Below are 7,554 nucleotides of genomic sequence, written 5' to 3' on the forward strand. Positions count from 1 at the left end.
TGGCATTATGGCAATAAATAGGACAAAGATGTATGGATAATATTTTTTCTTTGAATTGGGCCTATTGGACTTATCAAAAAGCTCATATCAAGAAAGAAATCATAGCCCTGGTCATAATTAGCTCGTATAATTTTTTTTTTCCAGCACAAGTTCAATGCACTCGTAAGTCTAAATCAAATATTCTACCATCATGTAAATAAGACATAATATACACTCACATAATATAGCTGGCAACACTTCAATTAACACACTAAAAGTCACAAGGGGTGTTAATGTTTACAAACCGTTACAGATCCACATCATTTATCCACATGATTTATTTATTTTAACGTTCTATTAACACCTAAGACTAACCAAGGACGATCTCATATACATACAATGTGCATATGTGAGAATATGTGTGTTTAATGAAGGCTGCGGTTTGCTCGTTCGCATTTTCTCTCCTTTATAGTGCTATATCATTGAGGCATACCCCATAATAAGGATAAGCAAATGATTTGGTCTCATTTGGTCCCAACTTTTCCATCTGTATTGTAGTATTAGCTAGACAATGCAAATTCTTCTTATCTGTTTTGAAATATTTCAATGATTATACTCTGTTGTTTCTCCAGATTATAGATTAAACGAAGATTACTGAAGCCGGATATACACCAGATTAGAGTGATTCGTCAGTGAAAATCCATGCTCTCTCTTACATCATTCCATTTCAGCGCCGAAATTTTCTTGAAAGCAGCATTTGATTAACTGTGGATGAGAGAAAAGGGATTTCTTGGACAAGGATATCAGAATTCATTGATGGTATGGTATTCATGAAGATGACCAATGCAATTGGCTGGATACTGATGAATGGGGTTAAAGTTTAAGTTGTTGATGGATATCGTATGGTATTTTGTTAGCGGTTTAAGATATGTTTCTTTAACATCTACCTGTTCTATATGTTGAGAATTTCGTCTTTGCATTTTACAGAGTTAGCTCCCTTGCGGGTAGGTATCAATTGTGACGTCCTTATTTTGTGAGCGCAATTCACATCGTCTTCTCCGAAAATTATGACGTTACGCTCGCAAACACACGACGTCACAATCAATACCTACCCGTAAGAAGGGCAGATAACTCTGTAATATGAAAAATACAGAATTGTTGATGTAGAATGTACTTTGAGGCATAGATATCTTAACTTGATAGGTTATATGTATCAGTATACCTGAATAGTGTTTATGAGGTTAAATGTTTTTGACAGATTATTTGATTACAGACAACGGCATGTTGGGTTTTTTTCTAGACAAATGCCAGATGTAGAATCCTAAATATGGGAAGGATCAGAAGTATGTTATATGATTACTTGGATGTTTTGGTATAGATGTTGCTGTATCCCAGTGAGACATACTCAAAAAGGCGTAAGCTTTTTCTTTTTCTTTTTTTTCTTTTTTTTTTTTTTTGGGGGGGGGGGGTACACCTGTTTTAGAACTTTGTGAGAAGATCTAATGCTTTTGTTCTGTTTTTAATATTATTCTGTTCTTATCTTTTGTCATTTATCTAGACATGATAAAAGGGGTATCAACTTTTTATGACATTAATTTAAAGATTAATATTAAGATATGACGATTGTCTCCAAGGACACAGAATATTATCTTCGCAATAGAACAACTGAAAAATGCTAAATGTTATGGAGCTTTCATAAAAGAACACGTTTTGGACTGTTCCATTTCTGTATTTTTTTTTTTAATTTTTACATGATATACACAGCCAGTTTCTTTGAAGAGATCAACTAACTGAATGGTTTTATACACTGTTAAAATTTTGTAATTTATTATCAAAAAATGTGGATACTTGTTAGCTATTATGATCTAAATTAAATCTATGTTCTCATACAGCACAAGATAGATCCTTCAGCTCAAACTACAGCCAGTGTAGCCGTTGTGAAAGAAGGTGCATTTTGTACTGAAAAATCCTGAAATTCTAACGTTTATTTTTAACATAACATTCAATCTGGATTTAATATCATTGTTTCCTAGGAATAACTCCCTGTCAGAAAACATTTTTACTTAAGAAATTTATGATAAATCTTCGGTGGCTGGGAAAAGAAATGAAAAATAAAAAAGTTATTGCATGCGAACCTAAAAGCAAGCACGCAATACTATTGCCTTCACAAGCAATAGTATTGCGTTTTACGCAATAACTTTTTTATTGTCATCTCCTTTCCCAGCAACGGTATAAATCAGCCAATCAATGGTCTTTCCTTTTTATAATGTTTCCTTCATTTGTACACATGGACCATTTCAAGGGAAGTGAAAATTTTAAGAAGTTTGAAGGCATCGAATATTGCTTTGCAATGACGTTTTTGTCCTTATGGGTTTTTTTTGCGTTTGTTCCAGTTCGTTTTATATCCGTCTGAGATAACTGGTGCCTAAATTTGCAAGAAAAAACATTAGAAATACATTGCTTGTTTGATTATATTATCTTTTTTGTGTAAGAATAGTCGAATTGCGTATGAATTTAATTAAATCGTTTTATAGTAATTGATAACATATAAGAACCTACTAATTACTGCTAAATGTAATATTTTTATTAGGCAAGAAGACCTAAGTCAATGATCATGATTTCAGGATCAAACCCCATTATGAGATCATTATAGGAAGAAGCTAGGCTCTATAATGCGTCAATTTGATATAAAACTAGACTGAAAACCATCCAAATGACACATGATCACACGACTGTGGCTTTCAGTCACGCTTTATAAAAGAGAGTAAACTTCGTTACTTAATACAGATAATCGCAGTTCGACTGTGACAAGAATACGTTTATCCCGCCACAGGCAAGAATCTTGTATTCCTATTGGTTAAAATGACGTCACGTGATATCCAAGATATATTCATCGTATTAGGTTAGTACGTCATCGTAACATCGTCAGCGACAAGATGGCGGCCAAGAAATGGTTCGTGCAGATGAGATTACCAAAAGCAATGACAATCGGCTATAATCATCGTGAATATTGTTTGAAGATGCTCAACCGCCGACAGAGCATAAACTATACTCATCATCAGAACAATAACTGATGTGTGATCGTGTATAGATTAACAAAATTAATATGAAACAATTTGTTTTGTTTTTGGTGCATACACAATCAGTACTTCATTCCATATACAAAAATGTGTTGGGTATAGTACCAGTTTTTTGGGGTTCAACGTGGGGTGATCGAGGGCGACCCTTTTTATATATAATCATTTAATGTGTAGAACTACGCATATGTAATTAGTTTGGCCTTAAAATCAAACAGATATAAATGGTATTTCCATAAACAATTCAGAGTATATAGTAAACAATTTGCAAATGATAAATCACTTGCATTATCTGATTATCCAGTTTCTCTTTAAACAACCAATATACAACTGAGAAGATTTCGAAAAAGTATCATGTCTTATGAAGTACATGTACTTTTGATCAGACTGAATTTTGGAAAAAAATACTCAAGCAATATGGATTGGGGCAAGAAGGGTGATTTGTTACATAATCAGGAATTATTATGGAACTATATAATTGATGATAGATGTTTTAAAAAAATGTATTTTAATTTCCAACTTTCTGAAAAATTGTCAATTTATACCCATTGGAAAGGTTTGTCAAAAAATACATTATAAATGTCAATTTTTTGGAATATAATGGAATCATCAATGCTATACCAAGAAACTGGTACTATATATATATATCTATATACATAGGGCAAAGAAGTAATTCTAACAGTGTGGACAAACGATTATTGAATTTGTCCAGACACAAGAAGAAAAAAACAAATTACATGTTAAGGACGGTAACGGACGTACACAAAAACATAAATAATGAACACATTTAGACCATACAGATAAACTAAAGGGACAATTGCGTATTGTCTGAATGACCCATTCGGTCAGTCGCTATAATCAGTTGCGATCGCCGAAGGCTTATTTAGTTCATCTATAGAAAGGCATATCAAAATGGTGTGTAGTTAAAATTAGTCTTAAATTAGAACTTATTTACATTTGTACATACGTAGATACTTAATGTAAAAACTATTAGATATAAACAGTGAACAGTTTTGCTCTATCAAATAAATTTAGTATAAATTCATCAATTTTATATATATATCAACAATAAAGCCACTTTTAAAAACCGTTAATTGCCAAGGTTATTTTTTCTGGTAAATACAATATTGGTATGCTTAATTAATGCTGATGCGTGTATGAATGATGATCGTTGATAAGGCTGAATGATGTGAATGTGATGGTCATTTTTGAGGATGACGATGATGATACATGAATACGGCAATATATTGATATCATGCTGGATATGATTTGAGTGTGTGTGAATGGTGTGAGTGAGGTAACCATGTATCTCTGTATATGCAAAATCTTCAAAAATAAGATAAATATGAAAAAATAGCAAACGGAAATATCAAGAAGCAATTAATACCGATATCGTGACTAGTCCTTGGAATCTCTATATCATACAAAGGGAGGTAACTGTACAAAACTAGTCAATTTTTCAGTTCAGGATTTTAATATTGCTCGTTGCTTGGAGTTGTACCTCTTTGTTCGTGAATTTTTATGTTGTTAACTGTATAGACATCCTTAGGCCACACCAATTTGAAAAAAAGTTCTTCGGGATTTTTGGGAATAAAAGTAGGGCGAGCGGTATCAAAACTATACATTAATAAAAGAATTTTCAAGCATGCAAAATTTATTCATTGGAATGTTTTAGAGTCACACAAAATCAAATGTAAATATATTAAATATTACAAATCACAGTGTACATATAATCCTGACTAGTTATTTGAGTATTTGCAGACTTTATCCCATGCAAAACTATAGATGCATTCAATATCATCATATTAATTTCAATTGCATTAATTCTTATTTTAGTTTCTGTGACCTTGCTATTATCTTTGAGAACAAAAATCAATACAAAAACATTCTAAAGTTTGAAGGAGATTTATTCCATGTATTGATGTTGTTGGCATGATATGAAGTCAAAGTTAAAAAAAAAGCAATAAACATTGAATTTTATTCCAATATTCAGTCGTTATTTTATACATTGGAATATCTATGAAACATGTAATTTTACATCTACCGCATCGATCACATTTTCGTCATTTGCATGTATAGAATAGAACAAGTCTTTCAACATCTCTGTCAAAAGTTCTCACAGTTGCAACATAAACACCTGCCATTTTTTCATTCGTTTTTTTCTTTTGCGCTTATACTTTCGTTTTCCAACCGGTTCAAGCCCTCAAGAGAAAAAGATTTCAACGTGTCTAAAACACAAACGGGAAGGGGAATATCGGACTTTCTTACTTCAGATATCCGAGCGGCTGAAATAGGGGCGGTATTTTTTTAACATTTCCATTTTAGGGGCGGGAAATCCCGAAGAACTACGTTTCAAATTAGTGTCGACTTACGTTAACAAGCTAAATTTCCGATACCGGATTACCGAGGATGTGGTGGTATTTAAGTATGTTATATTATTTGACACGTTCTAAATGTCCTTATTTGAGTTTCAGTCACGTGTGGTAAGACAAAGCAGCCCTTACGGCTCTCTACCAGCCTGTATACGCGGAGTAGGAGTAGTCCCAGGGCCCAGTTTCATGAACATTACTTATTTAAAGAATTCTTTATCTTAAAATTCTCCAAATGAAGCATTAAAGAATTATAGGAAGGCCAAGGTTTAATCAAAAGTTACATCAAGTTCAAAGTGTTCGTGACGATTTGGTTGTTTGAATTGTATCCTTAATTAGGCAGAAAATAATCATATTGATAATAATAACATGAAATTTATTGACCATGGGCTGCTTTTGTTAAAACCTATCTTGACCGTTGGAGATGAGCATTGTTTTAGTTATAAATGGGGACAAAGTCTTAGAAAAGAAAAGCAAAATTATGTTAAGATGAATAACATCGACATATAGACTGATGCTTTTACCATTTTTGTTTCTATCTATACATTTGCCTACCCTGTTTATATTGCAGGGCTGTTGAAATATATGTTAACAGTTACGTTAGGGGGCAGGAGAACTGCAGTAATTTCTTTAAAATCTTGTGAATAGTTTTGCTCTGTCAGGGCTCGTCACAGTTCGTTGCCATGGATTCAGCTTAATCTCTTTATGTATGGAGATATTGCTGTGTCAATTCTTTCTTGCCTAATACAATACTTTAGCAGTGACTCAGGTATCAAACACCACTGTAGGGGAAACTTCCAATCTAGCAGTTCTTGTCGACTTATTCACCATCTTTCGTCATGATCAGGGTATTGTTGTTGTTGAGAGCTTAAGCATTACACCAGTTTTGATAATATTATTGGTATTGTTCAGAAGCTAGGCCCTAATACTTTGATTTGAAAGGTGGGAATTAAATCTGCCTTCAGGATTTTACCTATTGGCCAATCTAACTTGGAATTATAGAAGTTTAAATTAGGAAAGCAGTTATTGTTGACAAATGTTTGCCAATGGGTTATGCTATATCTTGCTCTTTGTTTGAGAACTTCTCCATTATCAAATGGTTAGTCGAGGATGTCATTCAGGGTGTGCACTAGGTTTGACTAGATCATTGCTTACATGTGTTTTTCTGTTGGTTGGGAAGGTACTTCACCTTGAGTCAATCTTATGTATAACTTTGAACACATGTTCAAGAGTTAGATGTACCGATTGCAGAAGATAAAACAGTAGCTTCCAACCCCAGTTTTGTTTTTTAGGTCTTGAAGCCCTTTGATTCAATTCTAATGCAAATTCGCATTCCGCAAAATTCTTTAGTCTTAAAATTCTCCAAAGGAAGCATTAAAAAATTATAGGAAGGCCAAGGTTTAATCAAAAGTTACATCAAGTTCAAAGTGTTCGTGATGATTTGAATTGTATCCTTAATTAGGCAGAAAATAATCATATTAATAATAATAATATGAAATTTATTGACCATGGGCTGCTTTTGTCAAAACCTGTCTTGACTGTTGGAGATAAGCATTGTTTTAGTTATAAATGGGGACTAAGTCTTAGAAAAAGAAAAGCAAAATTATGTTAAGATGAATAACATCGACATACAGACTGATGCTTTTACCATTTTTTTCTATCTAAACATTTGCCTACTTTGTTTATATTGCAGGGCTGTTGAAATATATGTTTACAGTTACGTTAGAGGGCAGGAGAACTGCTGTAATTTCTTGAAAATCTTGTGAATAGTTTTGCTCTATCAAGGCTCGTCACAATTCGTTGCCATGAATTCAGCTTGATCTCTTTATGTATGGAGATAATGCTGAAGCAGTAGGTGCCAATCTGGTCAAAAATAGGCTGATTTAAAAAAAAAATGAAAAAAAAAATTAATAATACAAAATGAAGTTCATACAACAGACCATCATGTTTTTTCCGACACCCCCGTTTAATTTGTGGGAGCGATCACAGGAGGTTAAATTTGTTTAAAGCACAGTCTGACCTAAGTGTCAATTCTTTCTTAGGGCAGGCGGTGCCCAACACTTTAGCAGTGACTCAGGTATCAAACACCACTGTAGGGGAAACTTCCAATCTAGCAGTTCTTGTCGACT

The sequence above is a fragment of the Argopecten irradians genome, chromosome 12 (genome assembly GCF_041381155.1).
Source record: "Argopecten irradians isolate NY chromosome 12, Ai_NY, whole genome shotgun sequence".
NCBI lineage: Eukaryota > Metazoa > Mollusca > Bivalvia > Pectinida > Pectinidae > Argopecten > Argopecten irradians.